The following is a 27,832-nucleotide window of genomic DNA, read 5'->3' as shown; positions in this document are numbered from 1 at the left end:
TGTGATCAATAGAAGAAGGTGCATTAAGATCAGCAAGTAATGCTCAGTGCTAAACAGACCTAATTAAGAATTAGAGGTTTTGTAAACACAAACTCATTTACCTGGTGGTGCACTTCTGTTGTTACTAGAATGTGCTATGGTGTTGGATTTTGGGTTCTGTTGTTTGTTTATTTTCTTTGTGTTTTTTTTTGTTGTTGTTATTGTTTTGTTTGTTTGTTTTGAATGAGGAATCTTAATATATTTGTCTCTTTTACTTTCTGTCCAGGATCTACTAAATATAGATTGCTCTGAGGGGCAGCCCTGATATACAGGCAGTCTTAAAACTTGTGGATTCAGGATGCAGGTTAAAAGGACTGCACAATACCCCTTTCCTTTACTACCTGCCTTTTTTGAAGTCCCAAGCTTCTTGGGAAGGGAGGGTTTTGTCTTATTTTCATAAGTGGAGATCAGCTGCAGTGGCCCTAGATCTGGCAGCACAGGGATGTTCTCAATTGTGGTAGACTAATATTGTTTGGTTTGCAAAGGCCACACAGCAGAAATTGCTTCATGCTATCCTTAGGGAAGGTAGTGACACATGGTGCATTTTCAGAGGACATGTGATGTATTTTGGTGTTTTTTTTTTCTTTCCACAGCACAACCCAGTAGTTCAGCCTTGGACAATAACCTTGGGAAAACGACTTTGTTTTCCTCTTACAGTAGCAAAATTTTCTTTTTAAATATCTCTGTAAAATATTTTCTTTGTGCTCTTATGGTTGCATCTGTGGGACAGTGCACTGTTGCTCCCTGTGTTGTGAGCCAGCATAGGCGCTAACAGCTTCTAGTTCCAAAGCACACTGTCCCATGGAAATGGCCTCAAGTTGCACCACATCGTACACCTCTGAATTATAGCAGGTCCAAGAGAGTTGGTTAATACTTGAGCATCACTTCCTCCAAGGTCAAGACTGCTTGATTCCTTACTCATAGGGATGCACAAAGAGAATAGACTTGTGTGGCTTAGCAACGAGATCATGGCAAAGGAAGTTTACAAAATGTGGAAAAAGAAGCAAACCACTTAGGAGAAATACAGGCACATTGTCAGAGTGCAGGGATGTGACAAGGACAACAAGAGGAGCTCCTTTAAGTACATTGCTGAATGAGGTGAGTGCCCTGGCAACACAGGAGATAGGGAAGACAGAATTACTGAATGCCTTCTTTGTCTCCATCTTTACTGCTGAAGCAAGCCCTTGTGAATCCCAGACCCTGGAAGGAAGGGAGAAAGTCTGGAGAAATTAAGATCTTCCCTTGATTGAGGAGAATCGGGTTAGAGGTCATTTAGGCAGATCTGACAACCACGAATCTATGGGCCCAAATGGGGCACACCCACAAATCCACAGGCCCCAAAGGGATACACCCATGAGTACTGAGCAGATGTTATTGTTAAGCCATTCTTTATCATCTTTGAAAAGTCATGGAGAACTGAAGAGGTGTCTGAGGACTGGAGAAAAGCCAGTGTCACTCCAGTCTTCAAAAAGCAAGAAGGAGGACTCAGAAACTACAGGTCAGTCAGCCTCACCTTCATTATGGCCAGGAAAGGTGATGGAGCAACGAATTATGGATGTCATCTCTAAACATGTAGAGGAAAGGATTATCAAGAGCAGTCAGCATGGATTCACCAGGGGAAGCGATTTGATTGCTCTGAAAGCCTTCTAGGATGAAATGACTGGCTGGGTAGATGGGGGAGAACAGTGGGTGTTGTCTACCTTGACTTCAGCAAGGCTTTCCACACTGTTTGCTGTAACATCCTCATAGGTAAGCTCAGATAGTGTGGGATGAGTTTGTGGACAGTGAGGTGGATTGAGAATTGGCTGAATGGCAGAGCTCAGACAAGTGTGAGCAGAGCTGCTGAAGATGCAAAACTGGGAGGAATGTCTGACACACCAGAGTGCTGCAGTCTCAGTCAGCGAGACCTGGACAGGCTGAAGAGTTGGGTGGAGAGAAACCAAATGAAATTCAACAAATGCAAGAGCAGAGTCCTGCATCTAAAGGGAGGAACAACCCCAGGTGCCATGGCAGGCTGGGGACTGACCTGCTGGAAAACAGCTCTGTGAAGAAGGACCTGAGAGTCCCAGTGAACAGTAAGCTGTCCATGTGCCAACAGTGCCCTGGTGGCCAAGAAGTCCAATGGGATCCAGGGGTACATTAGGAAGAGCATTGCCAGCAGGATGAGGGAGGTGATCCTGAGCCTCTACTTAGCCCTAGAGAGGCCACATCTGAGTTCTGTGTCCAGTTCTGGGCTTCCCAGTTCAGGGAAGAGAAGAAACTACTGGAGCAGGTCCAGCAAAGGGCTGTAAAGATAGATGGGGGAGCATCTCTTTTATAAGGAAAGGCTGAAGGATCTGGGCCAATTTGCCTGGAGAAGAGATGACCAAAAGGGGATCTTATCAGTACTTATAAATATCCTAATGGTGGGTTTCAAGAAGAGGGGATCAGGCTCTTTTCAGTGGTGCCTAGTGACAGGACAAGGGGCAATGGGCACAAACTGAAACCCACTTTCCTGTGAGAGTGATAGAATCTGGAACAGGCTGTTCAGAGAGAAGGTAGTCTCCTCTGAAGATAGTAAAAATTCACCTGAATGTCAAACTGCTTTAGCAGGGGGTTTGGACTAAATGATCTCCAGAGGTCCCTTCCAACCTCAACCATTCCATGTTTCCATGATCACACTTGGTTAGCCAACATGATCCTTTAGCTGGCTCTGTTTTTACAGTGTGTCTGGCAACACCCCAGCTTGCTTCATCCAATTTAGGATGATAGCTTTTGACATTTGTCTTTCAAAAAACACAGTGATCTCTTCAACTACTGTTCTTTTTTTTTCCCCCTGTGCTTGGCTTATGTTTCTCCCTATTTGTGACTTTCACAGATGTCCCTTTTATATCTTCCTAGCAGTTCTTTTCAGCTACCCTCTTAACATATTAAAAGGGAATAAGCCTATAACAAAGAGGAAAGCTACATTTAATGCTCCTAACAGGTGTGCTTGCTTTTTCCTCCAGCCTACCTCACCTGGCACCCTCAATCACCACTGTGTGACACTGCTTCCTAGGACAAACCCTGACTGTGTTCCCTGAAGGCTTTGATTAGTAAAAGAATAATCTGTGGAGAAGTGTGCAAAGTGCTCCTGTATGAGAATCCTTTGTTGCTGTGTTTCTAGTTGTGCTGCCACAGAGCTTCCTTGTGGAAAGTGAGAAATGTGTCACAGAGGCTTTTGGCAGACTGGAAACCTTTTCACCTGATGGCAGTGGAGAGTACTGGCCTTTGATGTGCCATTTGGCTCAGATCTGTCAAATAAAAGTACAGTCAGAGAGAGAGTCTGTTTTTACTTCCAGTACATCAAGTGGAAAGCAACTTCCACAGAGGTCTCATCCTTTTCTGCACTCTCTGGGAGATTAGGATTGTCAAATTGAACAGAAAAATCATAAACTAGCAGAGAATACAGTTAATTGGGAAGATTTATAGGCTTGTTAGCTGGAATGTTTCTTAATTTAAAATGTCATGTATTCCCTGAAGGGAGACATTACTTCTAGTTGAAACCTTAATTGGAATGGGCTAATTTTCAGTGCTGGGACTACTACTACTACTGAAAAAAATCCTTTAATCTTGAACAGAGAGAGAGCTATTTAAATTTCACAAGCTGTAAAAGTGTCAGGAACACCGGTTTTAGCTTTCTCTCCTGAGGCCACAGAAGAGACTAAAAGGTGAACAGCAGCACTGGGCAATTGTGAGAAGGTGTTTTCTTCAAATAGTTTTGCCTAGAACTGACTTGGAAATGTCACAACTGTTTTTTTCCCCCTTTCACTTACACAGTGATGCTCATGGTCTCATACTGAAATTGCTTCAAATACGTGTATCTTGGTAGGTTGCAGTTCTAATGCTTACAGGCTGGGTAAAAATGAGATCTCTTTCTGAAAATGGAATTATCTATTTGTATGAAGAATAATAACTAGTATTATTTTTTTAAATGTTTTCATATATCATCTATGGTCAATGTCTGCATCAGGTCATGCCAAGGGAAGTTCTCTATATGACTTTAATGCCCTGTATTTGTTGAGATGGTATAATGTACTCTTGTCTCATACTTCTTCCTATAAATTTTCAGATTTTTATGTTCTCTAACTTATTTTAGGTACTTGTTCCTATCTGCTCTATTAGGAAAGAGCAGTATTTTTCATGTGTAAATAAATATATGATCCTGAAGTGGAGAGTCTAAAGCAGAAGCATAGGTGCAACAGAGAAAAAAAAGAGGAATAATTGTTGTCCATTATGCAGAGATTTTTCAGCTATAGAGATTTTGCAAAAAGCATCTAAAGCCACATGGTTTAGTTTTAGGTATTCCTGCAAAGAGCAGGGAGTTTGACTCTGATCTCTATGGGTCCCTTCCAACTCAAGAGATTCTGTGATTATGTGCTCAGGTGGAGTGTATGCTTCCCTGTGCCTTGCAACATTTTTGGGGGGTTGGTGTTTTAGGAGTCTTTTGGGGATTTTATATTGCTTTGTTCTGGATGCACCTTATGAGCTGTCACTGAATTGTCTCAGTGATTTGCTCTCCCATGAGAATGAGGAGTCATCAGATATTATTTCTCTTTCCTTTCTCCAGGAACAAATTATTGTTAATTGGTGAATTATTGTTAATTCCTACTCTCTCACCAGCACAGGAGGACACTAGTTTCTCTGTTTCCGTCTTTGTTATTAAGCAATGAGACACAACTTTGGAGGTCTGAGTGCATGAGAATGTAAAGTGGCAGAAGATGTTCAGTCAAGTATCATAATCCTAAAAAATAACTTTTTTTGACCTTTCTATGACTTGGAAGTGCCAGACAGGGTTAAATGTGCTCCAGTCCAGCTAGCAGCTGCTGCCTGCCCAAAATGAGGGATCCAGGGAAGCTGTGACAAGCAGGGATCACCAGGGATGCAAAGAAGGATCTTGAAAGGGAGCAAGGCAGAGAATGGTGTTGTGAGATTTCCATGGCAACAAGGGGTCTGACTATGGGTCATCTGAAACTCCAGTGCAGAAATAGCTCCTCGAGCCTTCTGTAAATAAATAAGTGCCTGGAGCTTGATCCTTCACTGGTATAAGTTCAGACTTGTGTGGTTGCTTTTGATAGATGACTCATGCTGTGAACATATAGCTTGTGAAAAGAGAAAAAATAACTTACAGTTCCCTGGTGCTTTTTTAATGCTTTTAGAAAGTCTGTCACTTTTTAATGGAGATTATTTTTTAAAAATATAAACATAGGTTCCTGAAAATATAATAATTTGTAACATAGCAGTTTGGTTTATGAGATCTGCTGCATCTGTTATGAAAATCTTCCATAACTTACAGTTCATAAGAGCAAAGGTAGAAGCATATAAAATCCAATGTTTTTGATTCAAAAATTCTGTCCTCTGGAGAACATTCCCAAAGTCAAATCCTATTTTGCATCATGTGTGATGCTTAAAAAAAATCCTGGACTCCACTGCTTAGAACTAGAATGAATGTGTTTGAGATAACGCCTGTGTTTTGAAATAAAGCTAGAAAAATGACTATAAAGTGTTGCTGACAGTAAAACCAAGCATAAAGCTATAAGTATCTGATAAAAAATAAAATGTCAGAGGTAAAACAGAAAGGGAAAAATCCTATCTAGTTCTCTTTTCTGTGCTAAGATTCAATGTAGATTTTAAGTAACTTGTGACACCATCTATTCATGGCAAATGTTTCCTAAGGTTCCCAGTGTCATAAATATTATCCATTAGCATCATCCCTTTGGTTTCCTTAGCAGCTTAGACAATCAATTCAATGATAGTTTTATTGGCACAGAAAAGCACCAGCTACCAGAATTATGGACAGAAGTACAAAAAACAGGTAGGCTGAACTCTATTTGTCTACAGACAAGCTTTATTTCTTTCTCTGCTTCTTTCTATTTTGTGAGTTGCAAGCCTTTAATCACAAATTAAGTGCAAATCTCTTCAAACTGTGCCGTGCTTGTACATCAGGGATGGTTGATGCTGACTCTAAGGGATTCTCAAATCCATTCAGCCCAGCTGCAAGATGCTTGATATTTTAGCTTCACAGCCTGAAAATCTTCTTCATTGTCATATTTTGGATTGGGTGTAAATATATCACTTTTTTTTTAGTATTAAGTAGAAAGTTGCAACATTAAGGCCATGCTGAGGCTTGTTTCAGTGGGTAGAGGAAAGGGCCCTGCTTGCTCCTGCTGCTTTCTTCATTCCTTTCCAGTACAAAGGGGTCACATGCAGTTTGTGTTTTCTGTCACTCAGATCCACTCTGAAGAAGAAATTCAGAAAGCAAATAGGAGTTGCAAAAGGCTACTGTGCATAAATTGTTTTGCAGACTCCACTTGTGAAGGATGATATGGCTGGGAGATGTATTCCTTTAAAAAATATATAATATATATTTTTTATTTTCTAGAGTAGCTTCTTTAATGTCCTTCTAAGCTTCAGTCCAATTCTATATGATTCTGTCTGCAGAAAGGCTTTCTTCTCTTAATTTGCACTGCATTGTCAGTACCAAATATTATTAAGGAGGGAAATAGTACAATAGTAGTGAAATATTGGAAAAGCTCTATACTATTTACAGGAAAAGTAATTTTCTTTTCTTTATTTAAATTTTCTTAATTTCTTCAGAGTCTGACAGCTGGATGTATTCTGAAGAAATACAGTACGTAAGATGAAAACATGACTCTGCTAACTACTACTCCTGAAGCACAGACAAAAGTGCTGTTTTGTTACTTTTGTTCATTTAGATACTTAATTATTAAAAGCAAAGTTAATATCAAGCCTCTTGAAGTAGGTGAAGAAGGTCCCTTAGGTTCCTGTGGGGACTTCCCAAGCTAACCATGGAACATAAAAATTTATTAAACAATAAATTCACTGCATGCTTTACTTTCTTCTGATGACTGCTGATCCTGAACTCCAACAGTTTCTGTATCAATTCTATCAATCCCTAAGCCCACTGTCATGAGTAAGATTTCATGCAAGTTTCCAAGTTTAGTGTTGGAAAAATCAGGTGGACAAGTCAGGCTTGCTCACTGTCATGAGTACTGGGAATAGTGCTCACCTCCTGAAGTAATGGGGCACAGTAGTATGACTCACTGGCTTTTTTAGGATTCTGCTTTCCCCCAGACACTTTGTGATTCAGTACCTATAGTTGCCATGAAGGAGCTGTGACAAGTTCAGACTAATGGCCCCAGAGAACTATATTCCAACTTAACTGAGGCCATGAACTTTTTTAGAATGTAAGAATATTTTCATAGTTTCACTGGGGTTGGAAGCTGTTCAACAGTCTTCTAGTACCATTACTTGAGTTCTAGTGGAACTTCAGTGTGGTGCTTGCCTGTTGGGGTTCCAATGAGGATGTAAGCTTATTTAATCTGAGGTGGAGGAGGAAAAAGGCATGGCCTCTTGGGCATTTTAGAGTTGTTGCTCAATATCTCATGTGAGTGCTGCCATTTGTCATCTGTTTTGGTTTGGCCAGGGTGTAAGATATAAGTATTCGGTGTGTATGCAGATTTTTTGTTCCCTCCCAGAGTGTAACAGACCAACTGATTTGCATCTAGCTAGATGCATATACATCACCTGTCATGACCACATGTCCCTTTTGTGACTGTGTAAGCATTTTTGCCCCCCACACCTTCTTTATTTCTTCCTCCTCCACTTTTTTTTAGCTGTCTTGATGTTTTTGGCAGAACTCAACACAACAGATCTGAGTTCACTCCTTCCTACTGGTCAGCACTGGGATGAGCAGCAGTTGCTCAGGGAATTGCATGTTATGGATTTGATGTTTGTATGTTCAATTAACATGTTAAAGTGCAAACAGGTTAATAGAGTGAATATTTGGCTGACAAATACAGGTATATCCCTCTTAATTACCATTCCCAGAATTAGATTTTTGGCTTTTGCAATATTTCAGGATGCATTTTCAGATCTGATACTTAAACCTGTTATTCTTTACTTGATTCACAATGTTTGGTGGGGGATGTGGAGAGAATGCAATTTTGACACTTAACTGGGCTATGAACACTACATATTAAATATGTGGGAACATTTGAAAATTTGTTCATGGACAAACTGCCAGGTTCTTGAAGGACCCCAAATAATATTTGGCTGAGCCACTTTGTGAGCAATCTTTCAAAATTCAGGGAAACTACCAAAACCTAATAATTATTTTGAGATGAGATGTACTTATCTCCATGAGCTTTAACCAATGCATGGTAGCCACCACTGACACCTTGGGTTTCTGCACTGTCCCTCTTCCATGGTGACAGGAAAGTGCAGTTTATAGACAGTTAATGCAGCAAGGTAATATTGATGAAAGCAGTCAATATATGTTTTCACTAGACATACAGATACCATAATGATGGTACAATTCAGTGTACCATCATTACAATGTGATCCTACAATGTGTAGGATCATTATCAATGCTCCTAACAAATTGTTAGGTATGAGTTAAAACAGGTCTTGACCTTCAGTCAAACCATATGCTCAGTTAATACTTTTTAATTGCTAATGCAAGTAGAGGGTGAAAGTGTGAGCAGCATAGCAGCAAGCAAGTCATTCTCTATTGACCAAGTGACATGTGACTGTGTGTATATCTTTGTGAAAATAAAGACTATAGAAAGAGCTTAAAATCAAATTAAATTATTTTTTCATTCTTTTAAAGAAGTGGTTCATGTATCAACTATCGCAGTACTCAGGACTTCTGATGATTAGGATGACCACATATTATGGGAGTTCTGCTTTGTTTATATACCCAGTGGCTTGGAAAAGAATTCAAAGGATCCAAGCAAAAATGAAGTTTAAAGGACCTTCAGGGCAGGAGAAAGAGGAAATTTTCCAGAAATGCATGTGAATACAGACAGGATGATTTCCAATGTGATGGCTCTAAGTCAAAAGCACTTTTGGAAAATAGAAGGAAAAAATTTCTGTTGGAGAACTGTTTGAACTCTTTGACTTTCATCATTAATACTTGAAAATATCTTCTCTGTAGAAGCTTTGTATAATATTTTATTTCCCTACATTATAAATGTTTATTATATAAACAATTACATATCACATAAAATCAGGACATATGCAATAAACAGTCATATCAAGGTATTTATTTTTCCCTTTTCAGGTGGTTTTCCCTCAAGGAAAAAAGTGCAATAATATTATACCACATAAATGTTACTAAGAATATGTTAGGTGTGCAAGGGCTTTAAGAATCGAAAGTGTACTTTCAAAGTGAAATCTTCACCCAGCAAATTAATCTGCAAGCATAGTTACATTTGTTGTAACTAAAAGGCTGTGTGAAAGCATCATATTTAAAAATACTCACAGCATCAAGAGATTTCATTGGCATTTCAGAAACAGAGGAATGTTGTTATTAGGTTTCATGTCTTGTTCAACTCCACTAACCTTTGTAAGCTACTTTGTATGGCACTACTCATGTCAAACACCTCAATATAGATTTGGTATTAAAGCAACATCAGCCTAAGTGCTTTCAGCAGTCATCCTTATCATGAGAGGATCTGTTAACTATCCCGTGAAATGGACTTATTGGAAGCAAACAGCCTGGAACAGGGAATGAATCACTTGCCTGCCATCAGCCCTCCTTTGACAGTGTACTCAGACTGAATTCTAATCTGGCAAAGTGTGATAGAAATACACAGCTTGCTTATGTAAAAGTGTTCACAGCCATTCTTCTCTGCAAACAGCTCTGGTGGGGAAGAGCAGAGCAAAGATCCTGCAAACAACTCTTTTCTTGTAATGCGTCTCCCATGTTCATCTATAAAACATTTTTCCTTAAAAAAGTTTAAAAAGTGGAGTGCATTTAAAAATAACAAGAAACAATCCCCCTTTTTTCTTCCTTACTAGGAAGCCATTACCTGGCAAAAATGGGAGTCATTGCATCCCTATTGTTAAGAGCCTGAACAATATTCTGCTGTCAGATGAATGAGCTGTGCCCAGGTACCAGCAGACATATCTTCTTGTTCTTATACTCTCCAGGAGTGGCTGTCTTGCAGTAAGACAGTAATTTGCTGGGATGTGTCTGCTTTTAGCTTTCATGGCTTCCATTCTCTTCATCCTGAGACTGGATAAAGATTTCCATATACCACCCTGATGTGCCTGGGGAAGGATCAACTTCTCTGCTGCCTCCCTCCTCCCTGTGGCACATGGTATGTGACTCTTTTACAAGCACAGAGAAAACAGAGCCAGAACAGTCCCTTATTTTAACTTGTCTAGCTGTCAAAATGGGTTTTAAAGTACCCTGTCAGTTAATCTCACTGAAATGACTATCCTTGCACCTCTGTGGTTATTTAATTTCTGATATGGAGATAGATTAGTAGAAGTGGCAGTGGCAGATTGCCCTCCTATCACTGCAACAGTAAAGTTAAAATTGGGTGATGCCCCATATACTGCAAGCTAGGTAGCCTTCTGCTAAAGAGAAAACAGGATACTTTAAATTAGTGTTTTGTTCCTTGAAATCTGCAAGCCATATTAATAGGGTGATTTCATTGCTACCTATACACCACCAGCCTGGTCTGGAGTTAATTACTCATTTGACTGGCCATTTGACTGGCAGGAACTGAGCAGGGAGACTTTCCTTATATAATATTGTTAAAAAAGATTAAATTGGTGAAGCATTCAGGCTGCTAATCCAATACTTAGTCATTGCAAGAATCATCTGTTTTGGTTTCAGATGGCCTGGTTTCCTATGATACTGCTGAATTTAGCATCCAGCTTAATTCAGTTTTCATTCACCTTCAGCCCCCAGTGAAATATCATTGCCCACCTACAGGTTCATTTGACAGCATGAAACAGCAAAATTATCCCTTTTCAGAGTAAGTATTTTAAATTTAGATTGCTAATAACCATAGCACAGTCATGATGTGGTGATGTGGAAGTGCCTGTGGTCTCAGCAAGCTGCAGAAGCCATCAGTGTGTTATGAATTTATCAGAGTGCTAACCTTTCCATAGGAATTTCCTGCTCCCTTCTTAGAATGGGATTTCAAAGAAGATGTGTACTTATATTCAGAATCAGCCTGAGAATGAATTGTTCTTTCTTTGGCTATATCAGGGTTCATTCAGTCTTGTGAACATCAGGGACTTGGTCTGCAGAGTTACTTGAATGAAATGAGGCATTTTCCAAGAGAGGTTCCTAACAGTCCTTTCTGAAATAAATTGAGTGGCTGATGGCTCTCAGAGATGCATATGGTGAGATACAATGTGTTTTAGCTAATGCAATGATGGGGTTTGCCTTTTTTTTTCTACCACAAATTATCATCACACTGACGAATTTTGTCAAGAAATACTTAACAAGTATCACACTGTTCAATCTCCCCACCTTTCTAAAGAAGCTTATATTTGTTGTGGGTATAAAGAGTGGCAATTGAACTGATTGATGTGCATGGATGTTTTTGGCTAACAGAACAAACTTTTTTTTATTGACCATTCTTCATTAGCTTTCTCCACAACAGAACCTAAGACATGTCTACATGGAAACTTTCTCTGAGGGTAATATGCACTTTTAGAAGAAAGAACTAGCCACCTCTCAGCAATTGCCTTTTTTAGTGTTTAATTAATTATCTAACCTCAAGTCAATATCAGAGCATTTTTCAAGAGTATTAAACCTTATGTTGCAAGTAGTTGCATGAGTGCACAAGTACACCCTTTGAATAACAATATCTGTTGTCCTTTGTTTTGTTGCCTGTACATCTGTGGTACCCAAGAGGCAAAGGTGTCTCCTGAGGGCTATCTGACAATGCACTGTCACGGACCTGCACAAACATGACACCCTCACTGTGCATTTCCTCATGGTGTTAGACACAACACCAGTGCCTGAAGAATGAAGACACTTCTAATAAGATAAAGTCAGATTTTCTATTTTTTTTTTTGGTGAGAGATGTGGGGGATGATGTGTACTCTTCTGTTAACTTCTAGTATTTTCTTGATATATAGCTTTGTATTATTTATGTAAAACCTAGAAAACTCAGTTTCTAAAGGCTCTGATTCCACTGCACCACGAATTTGAGTTATAGTTGGCTTCCGTATAGTTTCTGCATGTATTACCTCTATTTGTATATTTGACATCAAGTTTGTAGCCAGGAAACCAAAACAAGATAAAATACAACGTGGAGGAAGTGCCTTAGTGTATGGGAGGGCCAAACCATATCCTGCTGGAAAATACTGTATTTCAATGTGGATCTCTTTCCCCACCTGAAAGTTGAGGTTAAGAGGACTGATCTCTTTTGTGAAGTACTAATTAGTATCTACTAATGAAAGAAATAGGATAGCACACAGGCTGCTATAAAACTTAGGAGTGAAATTCTGCCTCACATTAGAAGTGTTTCTATTGCCTTACTTGCCTAAGTATATCAGTTCTGCTGAGGCATAAGCATCTTTCAAGGAATAGATATGATATATCATTAATTGCAAAATTGAATGTCACTGTTCCAAACTTTATTTGCCATTAGCCAAGCACCTAGTAAACAACCAAAATGTGTTCTTGAACAAATGAGTTCTTGGAAATTTTCATGTTGCAGTCAATGGGTTTGTACTTTATTTCAGAAAGGGACAGCAAATTGCATCTCCTGAGGCTGAAAAAAAAAAAAGCAGAAAAAACCCTCTTTAATTGTTTGTTTGGGGTTGGGCTTCAGTCTTTTTTCATAGTGTAAAAAATGCCCCTAAATATTCTTTAGGAAAATTTTTACTTTGTGTCAGAATAAACAGAATCTTGATCTCCTATATATTTGTGGGGGTTTTGTTTTTATTTATTTGTGGGTTTCCTGTCTGTGGCTGGGGGCTTTTTGGTTTGTTTGTTTTATTTTTTTACACATACAAGAATTGGAGTAAATGATACTTCAATGCACAGGAATTGAAATTTTAAATACTAGGTAGTCATAAACAAATAATATGAAAGGGGAGTCCTCCTTTTTCCATCAGAAATTGTGACTGACCTAAGCCCTTATTTCTTTAGAGATGTTGGAAATTAAATTCACTCATAACATTATGCCTGTGAATTGTATCTGATGAAATAATTTACAGATGAACAGTCTTTTAGCAAAAATAGCTACAGAGAAATGTAGTTAGAGTAGTTGAGAGTTAAGAATTTTTTCTACTAGAGCTGCTAGGGACAAAAAGAAATCAGATTAAACATACTAATAATAAGACTTTCATCAGTGCTTTTATAAAGCCACAGCAAACAATGCAAGTGTGACAAAAAATCACAGCAATTTCAGGTTGTTTATGCAGGAGCTTTGAGCAAATGCAAACCTGAAATGTGCATGGATGTTTAAGAAACCAACAAATTGGCCTGAAAATGTTGCTTCTATATACCATTTAAATACATTAGACTTCAATTAATTGTCTTGCAAATGAAAACATTCAAGTCGATTTTGTAATTGCTCAGATAGGGCCTGTAGTATGAAGATCCTATTCAAAAGAGTCTTATTCAAAGGAAGACCAGAACTTGGGAGAAGAGGCTGACCCTTCTTATGGGAAAGGAAGCAAAATGGAAATCTGCCATGGATATGTATCGGGGCTAATTAGAGGTTAATTAATGTTAAAGTATATGGATCACTTGTTTTTCTTTTGTAGGTTAAAGATGCACAAATACTGACTTAGGTCTTATTGCAGCGTGAGGGTTTTGGGTAGCGTTGCTGATCTGTTTTTCTGTATCCAGTTAAGTATTATGTGAAGAATTAGTCTTCACCAATTTCCAAGGAAATATTTGATTTACAGGTGATATTTGGATGATATGTAAATTCTGATGCCCTTAATGAGAATTTAGCTCTGTTCAGTCTTTCTCCATTTCACCAGCCTCTGTTTCAATGGAGTATTTTAATATATAGTAGGTAACCTCCCTTACCTCTGATAAATTGTGTCTAGAAAACTGCCTCATCTAACCACACTCTGAACTGAACTTTAATCACTCAATGCCTGATAAAATTTGACAGTATGTTGGAAAGTTTTTCCTTGAGTTTTCATGTTATTACTTAGTAAAGTGTTCAATTCTCTTTGCTGCTAAGCACGGGTAATCATAGAAGACTTGATGTTAAGAAACTACCCCAATTATTTTTGGAGCATTCTGGGTCCATTAGAAATAGAGGATATAAGATTATTAGATTCATAATAGCATAATATCTTTTTCCATCAGAAGCCCTGGAAAATAGGATAGTTCTGGCAGTGCACATCTTGCACTGAGAAACTGTCAGGATATAGAAAGGGATTATTTAGAAAATGGTACCTAATTTTTAAAAATGTAATATTTTTCCCCTAAGCACTTGTAATAGTATCTTCAGGAACCAGACTTTTTCCTTAACCATTTTATTTCCCTATTCTTTCTCTACTTGGGTGTTTTTTGCAAGTGTTGCCTCAGACAGAGTTTTCAGTCATAAACAAGTCACTGTTTTAAATTTTTTTTTTACTATTTAGGTTTCCAAAAGTGATTCATTTTTTGTCAAGACCCCAACTGTTCTCCCTATCTCAGAGCACTTGCATGCTAGATTTTTTCTAATTTTTTTATTGTTTTTTGGGGTTTTTGAGTTTTTTAAGAGGCTGAAGAAGGGGGAGAAATTTCATTAAGCTCTCTCTTCAGATGAAGCAGGGAAAAAGAGAGAATCTTATAATGTTGCCCAATAAAATGGAATCTAGATGTTCTAACTAATTTTGAACCATTAATTAGCAGTAATTTGATGAGGATTAGTTGCCATAAACAGACTTTAGGATTTTCTTATTTATCTTTTCTTTGGGTGGTATCTTTTAAAACATATTAGCCAGGACTGACTTCTAATAAAGTACCCAGTTGTCCCAAACATTTGACCCCATCTTAATCTGTGACCATCGTTACTCTAACAAAAGCGTAATTAATTTTGGTTACTATCTCTTTGGGATAACTGATAAAACATTCTCATGGCCATTTAGTAAATGGCAGCACAAAGATAGCAACATAAATGCAGTAGCAGCATAAATATAGTGATAACTGTAATGTGTGGGAGACCCTGAAGGGGTAGAGGATACCACTGAAGAGATATATCTTGGCTTAAATCAGGTCTCTCTACATGTTTAGTTTACAATGACCAGACTCTTGGTTTACTTCCTGGACTTTGGATGTCTTTTTATGTAGAATTCGTTAATCCTTTCTATTCAAGTGTGAAATGTTTTTGGTTTTATTTTTGGTGTGTGTTGTTTTTTGGATTTTCTTGTCGTTTTTTGTTTGTTTTGTTTTGTTGGGTTTTTTTGGTTTTTTTTTTTTTTTTTTTTTGATGTATGGCTGTTTTGCCTTTTTTTTTTTTTTCCTTAGGACAATTTTTTCTTTGGGATATAATTTTCCAAAGATTCTGCCCTTTCCAGCTAGGAGGGTAAAAATGTTATGGGCTGGGGTGCTACTCTTAATAGGTATTTTTAGGCTTCTGGCATGGAAATGGTTAATTATTCAAAACCAGAATTTCACTGAAGAAATTCAGATAGAATATTTTGTTTACTAACTCAGATTTTCATAGCTCTAACTTTTTTGAGTTGAAGTAAGAAACTGGGGAAAAACGAGAAGCCAGGTTTGAGATCATTGCAAAGCAATGATAGTGCAAGATCATCCTTGGTACCTTATTTTTATTGTGCTGGGAACAATTCAGTTATCAGCATCAGGCTGGCTGTGATCTGTCATGAAAGTAAAAGTGGTACTGCTGATAGGACACCTCTGTGCTTCATAGTTAGAGACATGCATGGCTTAGTGCTGACATTCTACTGGTCTGCTTTTGTGACGTGATCTATGAATTCTGCCCCTTGCTCTGCTGGGTCCTGTAGAACAACTTGCTCCCAGAGTACCGCCAAAGACAGGTTTTTGTGGTGCAGCAATTAATCCAACATCTAAATGCAATTAAAAAAAATCCAAAAACTGGCTTCTTGTGTTTTTTTTTTTTTTTTTAATACCAAACAGGCGGCAGTAAGCCTGCTAAACCAGAGAAAACTTAGATTTGTATGCATGAGCAGTATCTGCCATTTAGCTTCCAGCCTGTAGAACGGAGATAATGAGAATCAGTGGCTGGGGGAGGATGGGAGAGCAAGGCCCCTTTTCATGGCTTACTGCTACTAGACTGTCGGGTAGGGGTAAAATTGCAGTTTGGCTTCTTATCTTGGTGCATTCTCCATCCTCTGTCTCTTAGCAGCTCTGACACATAGTGCTCTGAGAAGGTCACAAATTGAAGAACTGGCCTTGGAGCAGGGCTTTGTTGTTCAGGGTTTGTTATTATTATTATTTTGGCAATGCCAATTTTATCCTCATACGATTCTTGCATGATTTAGGAGTGTGTGTATCAGAATAGTATGATAAAGTACAGGCTGTGGGACTATATGATGGTTGTCTTCCTGGTAGCAAATTTTGTCAGGGAGAGTTACAATACACATGTGAATATGTTGTGGTTTAGGAATGGTATTGCCTAATTTAGTGTTCCCACTGAAGCCATTCCAAATTACACACCAATTGCTCATGACCCACTTCCTCTCTCTCCTCTGTCTGGAGAGGAGGATTGGAGGCACAAAAGGTAAAAATCTCAAGTTGCTGTAAGAACAATTCACTGGAAGCAGTAATGAGATAAGAAAACAAACAGGAACAGCAACAATATTAATGACCAAAGTGTACAAAATTCAAATGCTCAAAAACAATATTAATGACCAAAGTGTATAAAATTCAAATGCTCACCACAATGCCATTCAGAGCCTGACAGCTCCTGACTGCTTCCATGTCAGTCCTGTGTTCCCAGAAAATGATGTGAGGTGGTGTTGAAAACCACTGGTTCTTAGCCATGCACTTTTCTGGCTACTGCAAAAACTAATCGTCCTGGCTGGAACCAGGACAGGAAATTTTTCTGCAAATAGGTACATAAACTTACCTGATCTTCTAGGTTGTATGAAATTGGTCATATCTAATGTCACCAGGGTTACACTAGAAAAGCTTGGCTGGTAGACTTCTTTTCACAGAATCACAGAATATTCTGGATTATCAAGTCTAATTCTTACATGAATGTCCTGTATGGAGATCAAACCTGTGATCTCGGTGCTATTAACACTGTGCTCTGACCATCTGAGCTAATCTCAGGGTCAGCTTTCCAGCCCAAACTATTATGTAATTCTGTAACACAGAGTCAGGAAAATCTCAACTTCTTTCTGCTCTTAACCAGAGCCTTAATGTCTCAAAAATATCTGATTTCTACTATTCCCTGGTGGTGATAGCTCAGAAAGCTTTCTCAGAAATCCTCTGCAGTGGGGTTGCTGAGCAATGATTCCCACAGCTCAGCAATGACCACCGCTCACTTTGGGGAGATGGAAAAGCTGGCTTAGTTTCTTTTATGGGTCAAGCGGTAAAAACCTTTTGGTATGTGCAGTATGGGGGTAAAGTCCCCCCCACAAATGTGAATACAGAGCTATGGAATTTATGCTCACAATCAGGGAAGGGAATTCTGTTAGCTACAATGCCAAGATTTGTAATTGTTTTGTATCCCTGGGTGTATCCCAGAAGCAATGCTATTGGCTTTATGGTCCTGGTCTGGGAGCTGGCCTTCCTTTTTGGAACAGCTCTTTGTTTCCCTCACCTACATGAGAGCTGTCGGTATGCAGAGAAAGTTGTGACTACAACTGTGCAAACTAGAGAAGGAAAAGGGGCAGATGCCTAAAGAGGGGGCTGAAAAGCTCAACACCCCTTGTGAACTTCTCTTCAGATTTTTGTTGAGTTGTTTGTTTTTCTCATTGTCTTCAATCAGAATGGAAAAAAAGGCTCCAGTTGCAGGAAGAACTGGGGATTTCTAGGCATTTTACACCAGCTGAGCTCATGATGCTGCTTTAATAGCCTGTTGGAGATGACTCAGCCAGCTCAGACTGTGTAAAATCATAAATGATTTATTTCTAATTTTCTTGCATTGCTGGTCTGTGGAGATCATTAATGTCTGGATAAAAAATTACTGGAGAGAAGTGGTGCCTTGCTGTCTTGCAACATCACTAAAATTTTCAAGTAAAGGCTGTAAACAAGGATGCTTCTCTAGAACAATTGCAATCTGAGCATTTAAGGGACTATTCCTAATTTAGTATTCTGTGTTCTTTCTCTCTGCTTACCTAGCCAAACAGCAATGCTTGCTGTGGCAGTTGAAAAGACCTAAATTCATCCACATGTAAATTTTTGTGGTGCGTATTACGGTGGCTTGGTTTCCTTAATAATTCTTCCCTGCTCTTGCACAAAATCATGTTACTCAGCTATGACTCACTGGATATCTGTTCACATGTCATTCTGCTATTAGAACTTAATTGGGATAAAATGGGGCATTCTCTCTTCTATCCTCTGGTCTAGGCACTGTTGTGATTTGCAGTTTTTAAGAGATGATTTTTATTTTCTGTTTTGGTAGAGATTTTGCAGTTGCAGCTGTGATGTGTTTGAGTAGAGGTTTGTTACACTTTTGTTGAGGCAACTGATACAGTTGCAGAAACCAGTACTCTGTTTTCTGGGTGCAGTGAGTCCTTCTACAGCAACCACAAAAGCCGCAATGTAGATGCTAGTAGATGAAGAGTCTTCTTTCGTTGACAAAATTCATTCAAGCCTAGATCCTCTAAAGTGAAATCCATATATGCAGGAAGTATATGTAACAACTGTCCTTGTGTTCTTATCTACAGCTCTTTTTTTCTGTGTACTTTTGCTTTAACAGAGCATCTCATGTGTAAATACAGTTATAAGTTTGATTTTACTGTAATTAAATGGGGAGCAATCTACTTAGTGTTACCCAGTCTGTGCCAGATCTTGGCACTATAGAAACATTGTCTGCAGTCCTTCACAGAACTGGTTTAACATTAGTTCTTGCACTCCTACCAAAGATCTTAGTTCATCCATAAAATTTGTATTGTAGCAGGCAAAAATACAACAGTACCCAAACATTATGCTCATGGTTTCAGGATGGTACAGAATCTAAAGCTATGGTTTAGTAATATCACCATGTGGAACAAAAGGCAAATTAATTAAAAAAAAACTCTTAAATCAGGGATCTGGCTTATTTTCGACTACATCCACGATGAGTTGGAGATAACTCAGTCATCAGGATGTATTTTATTAATCTTGACACTGTATTTGGGACCAAATTCAGTTCCCCTTATATAGCATTAAAATTATACTTTGCATATGCTGCTTATGGGTGTTTGTAAAAAGAAGCTGTCTAGAGGATTTTTTAGTGCTCTGAGACTAAGAGATGCCTAAATAGGGGTAAGTGACTGTTGGATTTGAAATATGAAGATATCTGAGCTGTAAACTGGTAATGCTAATGCCTGGACTGATTTCTTATGTACTTTTACTCTGTCCTTAAAGGGGGAAGGCTCAATGGTCTCCAGCAACTTTATAGTTTCAGTCAGGCTTTGCCAGAGATGCATCTTGGTATTGTGGGAGGTTGGTGAATGTTATAAGGGATTTCAACCTTACCTTTGAATTTTGACATTGCGAGTTTGACTTCCCAGATTTTATCTTGGATAAACTGTGAAGCTTTTTCACAGAGAATAAATCTCACTGTTCACCATCTCCTTTTCCCTCCCTCCTTAACTTACACTACTGAACCTAAAACCAATTCATATTTGGCAGAAGCTGAAAGACAGTAATAAAAACCTGATGATCCTAAAATGAATGGAGTGATTGGTGAAAGTTAGAACAACAATGTCAGAGAGGAGGTATTCCTGTGAGTGTACATTTTTCCCAAGCCTTCACAGTGAAAAAAGCTCATCAAAATGTGCATAATCAAGCACTTGCAATGAATCATCAAATGCCATGAAATGCCATAGTAAAAAATTATTCTTGGGCCACTTGCTGAAAACACTATGCCTATTGATTTCCATGGGTAGGCATATGGCAGGACAGAAACATGATGTGGAACTGCAGAAAACAGAATCCCATCTTGTGTGACTTCTGCTTCCCCTCACTTACATCTTCCAAGGCATTACTGTCTACCATGAAGAAGGTGGTGTTGTCATAACTTGCTCTTTCACTCTACATCACTGACCATCCAGGAAGGTAGAGAAAGATCCCAGAACTGGGATCCTCTTAAACTGATTTGCAGGGAGAAGTTGAGTATTAATACTTTTACACTGATGCAAGACTGATGTTTCATATTATGGCCCAGATGAATAGGTTGCTGCTGATAATTCACAAAAGGATTGCTTATTAGCAAAGCAAAATATTTCTTCAGTGACTTACAAAAAGCTCTATGTCATTACTTGCCATAATGCTCCTAATGTCATATTTAAAATCAAAGTAATTTCAGCAGAATGTACCATGTATGTGATTTCAAGGTCTCTCCATTTAAGTCACATTTTGCTTGATTATAAATAAGACTTACCCTATTACACAATTCATCATTTGCTTTTCTCTTACTAGAAAAACAAAACCTCAACTCTAAATGTAATCAAGCCAGAAGGTCAAGGATCAGGAACATCAAGGAAGAATATAGAGGGGACAAACTATGATGATGGTTTATTGGTCCAGCAAGTGCAAAACTGATTTTCATGTGGCTTTGCTGCTGGAATTCCTCGTCTTGTTCTCTTTGTCCTTTTGTGCTTAAACTGGTCCTCAGAGACCTGTGTACGTGTACAGTGGCACGTGTGCCATGATCTCCAATGTTGTCAAGCTTTTTGCAGTGCTATGTATTTAAGGAATGCAGTTTTCTGTAAGTGCTGTAGTATGGCAAAGAAACAGGGTTGTGAAGGGAGAGTGGAAACCATGAGAGTGGAAAGCAGCAGAGTGACATTTTTCATTTTCATCATCTTTGACAACTGCTTCATACTGAGAGCAAATAAGAGTACCAGTGATGGTATTCCTAGCTAATCCAAGTGTGGCATCTGCTTTGGGGGAAATTCTGCATCACAAATGTTCTTCTGCAAGTTTTCTCGCCTCAAACAATCAGTAAACAAGTGATACAGAGGGAGGTACCTCATACCTTTCTGAATCTGACACCCCTGCATATGTAAAGCAACACCTGTGTGTTCAAAGAAGACATACACAACCGCCAAATCTTTCTGAAATCCAGGCTGTGTATAAAAATGCTCAAGTAAAATGGCAATGCCTTCAGTGTCCAAACCTCCCTGTACCTATGCCCTCTCTGATCATCAGTGCCTGACCCTGCTGCCTGAGGCAGATGCTGGCAGAGGAGCTGACTGGGCAGCCTGGAGCCTGGTGGAGAGCAGCTGCATTTTATCTTCTCTGCGTTGCCTCTTGCTTCAGCTGCTGCAGCATTTCAAAAGGCCAGGCTTAATGAGCTATAAGCAGGAGGGCGATATTCAGACAAATCTTGATAATATGCTTTGATTAATTCAAAAGCTGAAGGTAGCTGAAAAACCTTTTTTTTTTTTTTTAAATCCAGGGTATTACTTTATTGTCTTACATTGCCTTCAATAGCACTGTGTATGTAAACACCTCTCAGTAGTGCACAAAGGAAAAATTATTAACAAGGATTACATCTTTTCACTTGAAACATGTATTAGGCTTTCATGTTTTTTCTGGTTTTCCTTCCCTCAGAGTGGGTATAAAAACAAACAAGCAAAACCCCTGGCATAAACCAGTCAATTTCCCATTATAATCAGCTCAGGAATTGGGTGATTTCCTGAGTTTTACAAGCTCAAAGGGAATTCAATTGTGCCAAGTATTTTTTCCATGTAATGTTAAAAAGTACATTATCCACCCTCACCAGTTCCAGTAGGAAATGAACTGTTACCTTTCATTTTCTCTTTCCTGTTCCATTCTCCATTATTATTTCTTGCTTATTTCTTCAAAGTGGTAAGGTACACTTTTCCCTCCTCTCAGTAGGCCAAATCCATAGAGGAATGGGAAAAAAAATGGACCCACCTTTCTCTGTGAAATTATATTCTTTTTTTGTTTACCCTGGGATGACTTCTTTTCAAATTTGGTTAGACACAGAAGTGCTCTTACTCCTCTTGTACTGTACAAATATTTCTGGACCTGTATGTCCAAGCCTTGTTTATGGGCCAATGTTTTTAGTGACTTTTTGTTTAGGGATGGCTGGGTGTCTGTTTGTTTCTCTTGGGTGTTGGACAGTACCCTTCTACTTCCAGTAAAGAAGAAAATGCCTCCTGCAATCTGATTGTCACCACAGTGGCCTTCATTTGTTTTCCTCTTGCTCAGTTTTTTCCCCTTCATTTCTGTTGGGTTTTTTTGGCTTAACCTACTGGTCTTTTTGGTGATGCTTCAGTCAGCAGCTTTTTATAATCTGAGTGAGCCTTCAACTTTTATTCTTTAAAATACTTAATATTATGTAGATTAAAAAGAATGCTGCAAAGATGTATCTTAAGGTACTTAAAAACTGTGGAGCCATGTGATGTCAGCTTGTACATGGTGGCCAATTGGCAAGCTGCTGATTTTTGTCTCTGAGCAGTAGTTGCCTTCTAAACAATTATTGCCAATATAAATTCTGACCCTTGCTGCTCTCATTCTGCATGACTATGTATAATTCTTGTTTTGCTTTGAGAGCTCTGCTAGAGAGAGGCAGGATATGTGACCATAGAAATTGTGTTAAAGGCTCAGATTATGTTATTTCTGACAAAGCTTGATACTTTAGTGGAATTAAATGTAGCCAATTATGAGAGAGAGTGATCTGAATTTTTTCTAGATGTTTTTCAGATGTTCACTCATGCCCTGAATAATATGAGCATTTGTACACTTTCCCCCTGCTATTGAATGCAGTTTTATGTATTATTATTAGGATTAAATAGTTATGTAACTTATCTGAAATCTTCTAACTGTTGACTTCATTGATATATTTTGATATATCACCATTTTTATAGAAAAATTGGACAACTTTCTGCCTTGAAAAAATCAGAGATACACAATTGTTATTTCAGCAAGCTTATTCTTCATGCTTGTTTGAATCCTGTAATGCCATTCTTTTGGTACTGTATCATGTCTGTTTTCTATCAATATTTAGAAAACCATATTTTTTTTCCTTTATGTGTTTGTGGAGCATGTATTTTTTTAATGTTGAACTCTATACTCTGAAGAGAATTTGTGTAGAAAATGTGTTTCTGGCCAATTGCGAGGCTAGGCACAAGATGTTGCATTCACCTTCAGTCAGTAGCTTAATGTATGTCCTGGCAATGTCTCAATCTGTCTATATCTAAATAACACAAGCATCTTTAATGTGTATTTATATTCAGTCCTGTGGGAGGAAAGCTTTAAAGCAGGTATTTTGGTTAACAAAGAAGTCCATGTGTTAAATGGGTCCTGTGGAAGGATGATTTAACTTTTGAACTCGAAGGAAAAATTAGTAGACCAGAAAAAGTGGGTCCAAAATCGACACCTCTGGCACTGGGATTGAATCTAAACAAATAATGCTGAATTAATGTATTTGAGTCTGCAAACTGACTCAGGCTGTCCACTCTCCAGCTGGTGGCAATGCTATATGGAAAAATGTAAGCCTTCCTTCAAACTGCTGTAAAAACCTGAGGTTGAAGGTGCCATGAGAGTTTAGTTGAGCTACATTGGCTGTTTTCAGAGCTCATAATATCTCAAGGGTAGAATCGTTGAACAGAGTATCCATGACAGAGATTGTGTCAACATGCAGCTGAAAAAAACAGGAGGGAGGGATGCCTCCCTTAGTTCTAATTTTCTCCTTAGATTTGCAGTTACCTTTACTGTAGGGATGCCCCCTGCTTCATAATAAAGTAGCATGGCAGAATTAAATACAATGTGGATTTTTTTTAAATTGACTGTAACAGTTCATAGCTACTGTCTTTGGGTAGAATGCTTTCAGGTACAGTGAGAGACTGTATACCCTGTTTTGCATAGTTTAAAGAAAAAAGCAAATTTCATGGTGGGTGCCTGCCAAGTTTCTCATCCATATTTATTAAAATATCAGAAACCATTACAACTTCCTCTAACAAGTATTTCAGAGCATTAATTAACTCAGGTTTTCAAATAAATATTTACAGATAAATAGTGGTATGGTTTTATGTTATGCCACTGAAGGTTGATGTAGTTGTCTGGTTTCTATACTAGTGCCATCTGGTGACTAAAAGTTACTATGGAGCCTTCCCTCCTGCAGCTGTAAGGGTACAGGATGGGTTTGGCCAAGGACTGAATTCGAGAATCAGGAAAAACTCCTCAAAAAAATGCCTTGGAACTTTGCATGGGTGTTATTGTCCACTTCTGGTAAAAGCAGTGCTCAGACTGACACTTTAGAGAGGCTCTGACTTAATTTTAATGCTTGAATGATTATCTGAACTACTGAACTACTGCAGCTCATAATTTGTCAGAACTGAATAAGCTGGCTTCAAGGTAATTTGGGCTGAGGCAGCAATACAGTTTTGGAATCTGGTTATCATCTTGAAATTCAGCTTTTTGCTGTCAGGCACCAGGTTCAAATAGTAGACTCCTTGCTACACATTTGCAGTACGTTTTTGCTGGAGGACGCAACTCTCCAAGCCATTTCAGACTCCTTCCTTCACTCATCAGTTATTAATGTAGTCAATAGCATATAGATATGTTTTGCTCGCTAGCTCTTTTCTAAAGTTATTTTAGGGTTTCTAAGAAAAAACAGATTTTGAAGAAAAGACATGAACATTTCCAGAACATGGTCCAGGAATGGTTTGAAATAATTTTAAAACAGGAGGCAAACAAAATCTCTAATTTTCCATCCTCTATATTAAAATGTTGTCTTATATATTTTCCTCCCCTTAAGAAAATTGTAAGAAACTTATTGCAGAAAATAGTGTTCTGTCATCACATTGCAGTGATGGCTTGGCTTATGGCACTTCAGCATGCCCTGTAATTGAACCTGTGATTCTCAATGTTGTTCTTACTGTCTTTCCCTGCATTTTCCTGCATAAAGGCAAGGGGAGAAGAGAACAAGGTACCTGGTGAAGTAACAGTCTAGCAGGAAATGAAGAACATTATACAGTGAGAAGGGAAACAGTAACTTCTTCCTTCATTTCTGGAGGTGGAGTTTCATGCCAAACCCTTTGTCACAATGCTCAACAAACAGCTCTGGTGGTCAGTTCCCACACTCTTGAAACCCAACATTTCTCCTTCAAAAGTCCAAAGAGAAGTCATCCTTGGGCTAATTTTACCTGTTTTGGGTCTGAGGTTGAAACTGTGTGCAAAAAGCCAAACCAGCCTGTTCTCACAGCATAACTGAAACCATGCATGCTTTTCCGGACAAATGAGAGACTGGGGTTTATTCCAATTGCTTTGTTAATCCCTTCTTATTATCTTCAGGGAAAATAATTGATTTTGACAGCTCCAGGAAAATAAAATATATATGCGGAAGATATACATATATATCTATATATACTCACATAGATATGAGTGTATGTGATAAAATGCTGATAACAAGTACCTGCTATATTACTGTGAAACTTAATGTATCGCAAGAAGTGACATCTCTCTCCATTAAGATTTTGAGACTATAAATTTCTTCCTCAAAAAATACTAGTGACTTTATAGGTGTGTGTTGTGCAAATCCATACATGGCTATATGTGTGTACGGACACACACAGACTCCTAGAGAAGGCGCAGAATTTCTCAGAAGAAAGCCTGGCCTCAGATGTCAAGTGTGGATGCTCAGTGCTTTTTGTAAACTGCTTCTTCAAGTCACTCAAGCTGAAGAGTCTTGGTCTGCAAGCACTCAAAATCCCTGTGTATCTGTGGAAATTCATGGCCATGTATCCATAGGGTCTGTGACAGAAGAGAATTTTTGAAAATCCTATATGGTTTGAATATGAGTAGTTATGTGTTACTTCAGCAATATGAAACCAAAGTGGAGTCTGGAAAATGTGTTAACTGAAGAGTATTCTCCCTTGGGTGCTGAGTTCAAAATTAGAAATGTTCATTTCCAAATCTAGTTTTACTATAGCCTGGGATAATGCTATGATTGACTTTTAAAATAATTTTATGTTAAAATTCAAAAGAGGTTTCTATTTGTTTTGTATAGTGTTTTTAATAAATCTTAACAAATGAATAAGAATACCACTTATCTAAGAGTAATAGACTAAGTTTCTTAGTTACAAAAGTTCTCTTCAGAAGCATGCCATCTTCCATAAACAGGGCTGACTGGATTTAATCAAAAAACATGACTTAAAAAATGCATTCAAGTGTGCTGTTTAAGGCATTACAGTGGGACTTTTTATTGCACACTCTATATCTCAGCTTAGTCTGATCTTAATTTGTTTGTCCTTCTGGCTTATTTGGATTGAAGAGAGATAGAGTCATCAGAGGTTGAATTTTTGGGAGTTATTACCTGTTGTGTTAGCTATACATGACATTTGTTTTTGAAATGTAGCTCAGATCATCTTCACAGAGGCCAAGAAGATGTAAATGGGTGGGGGAGAAAGGCTGTTGTTCCTACAGAGGCAGGCAGCCACCCCTGAAGCACCATTAATCATACCCACTATCTCCCAGTGGTGGCAAAAGCCATGTATCCAGCTGTCCATGCCAGTCCTGATGGGCAACAACAGTTCCAGGGCTTTTTCTTTTCCATCCTTCTGCTTCTTCCCTCAGACAATGGCCCAGGGAGAAGAGTAAGCTGCTTCCAGGGCAGAGGAATGATTGTGGAGGCAAGCCTGTGTAGAAGCACGGTCCTTAAGATAAAGTCAGCTACAGCTAAATAAAGTTAACAAAAGGAAGAAAAATACATGTATAGCCTTACTGTTATGCCTGAGACCTCCCTCATACTCCCACGCCCTGAGCATTTAAACCGTGGAGACTCCAAATTTACAAGATTATTTAAATGCAAGTCATTAGGCAGAGACAGGGCTATCTGAATTTGGGCTTTTGTGCATCTGCGTTTCTTCCCTTCAAAAAATAGAGGAATTTCTTGCCTGTTGGCCAGAGTTGAAGGCAAAGGATAGCACCAAGTACCTGTGACATTTCTGATTCAGCTGTGAGATTCACCTGCCAACCTTTGGACAGGGATCAGTGGAAATGCTACTGAAGTCCACAGCTGCTCCCTTTCTTAGCCGTTACATCTGGACCATGGTGTTCTTGAGGGTAAGTAACTACCTGTTTATACAAATAACAAATCTCCAAGATAGTGGGTGAAAATGTTCATGAGCGACACTTCCTTGTGTCTTTTGGAAGAGGAGTGGGCAAAATCTTCAACTTGTTTTTATCCAGATTATTTGAACCCTACTAGTGGAGAACAAACAAGCAAACAAAATTTTAAAAAGGCAGCCTCCTCAGCATGGTTAACTTTTAAAAATGTCTTTGTCAGGCTGACAAATACCTGTGACTACCATAAGTATGAGTGCAAAGGAGTGACTCATTTGACCCCAACATCTTGTGGGTCAGACTAGATGAGTTTTATTTTCAAAGCATTTTCTTAGAGCTGCCTTTTTTTTTTTTTTATACAGGCCTAAGACTTGAAAACTCAGACATCAGAGGATGGTTTGGGTTGGAAGAGACCTTAAAGATCATCTAGAAAGTTTTGTGCATTTGTTTATTTCTAGTTTAGTGCTTGATGACATCTTCATTCAGACAGGCTTGAACTTGTATGTTGTACGTGTGAATGGAGTTGCTGAAAATGACAGGAGTTAAGAGAGTGTGCTGCAACTGTGAACTTTTTTTAGTTGGCAGATCTAATAAGGGGGGGAAATTCTTTACTCAGAGTTTGCCCAATAGTTTGTAACTTATTTTCCATGGCCCTTATATGAAGTAGGGACTTATGATGTTGAAAGCCTTGTGCAAATATTTCACTTGAATGGACTATATCCCTAATAGGGATATAAGGGATCTATCCCATAGGGATATAAGAACCTCAAAGGTTCTTTGGGAGGAGAGGAAGGTGCTTGGCTAGGCAATGAT

General features: G+C 38.6%; 1 long non-coding RNA gene across 2 annotated transcripts in view; it reads left to right on the top strand.

The window, feature by feature from the left end:
- The first annotated feature begins 688 nt into the window (after positions 1-688).
- LOC137479668 (uncharacterized) overlaps positions 689-27,832 on the top strand; it is a 95,179-nt gene continuing 68,035 nt past the window's right edge. The window contains exon 1 of one of the 2 annotated variants that reach the window (XR_011002426.1): positions 689-1,572. This is a non-coding gene — a long non-coding RNA (uncharacterized lncRNA). The remainder of the gene's footprint in view (positions 1,573-27,832) is intronic. The other variant, XR_011002427.1, reaches the window with a different exon arrangement.

The sequence above is a fragment of the Anomalospiza imberbis genome, chromosome 1 (assembly GCF_031753505.1).
Source record: "Anomalospiza imberbis isolate Cuckoo-Finch-1a 21T00152 chromosome 1, ASM3175350v1, whole genome shotgun sequence".
Taxonomy (NCBI): Eukaryota; Metazoa; Chordata; class Aves; order Passeriformes; family Viduidae; genus Anomalospiza; species Anomalospiza imberbis.
Note: the sequence above shows the minus strand (reverse complement) of the source record. Positions and strands in the feature narration are given on the sequence as shown.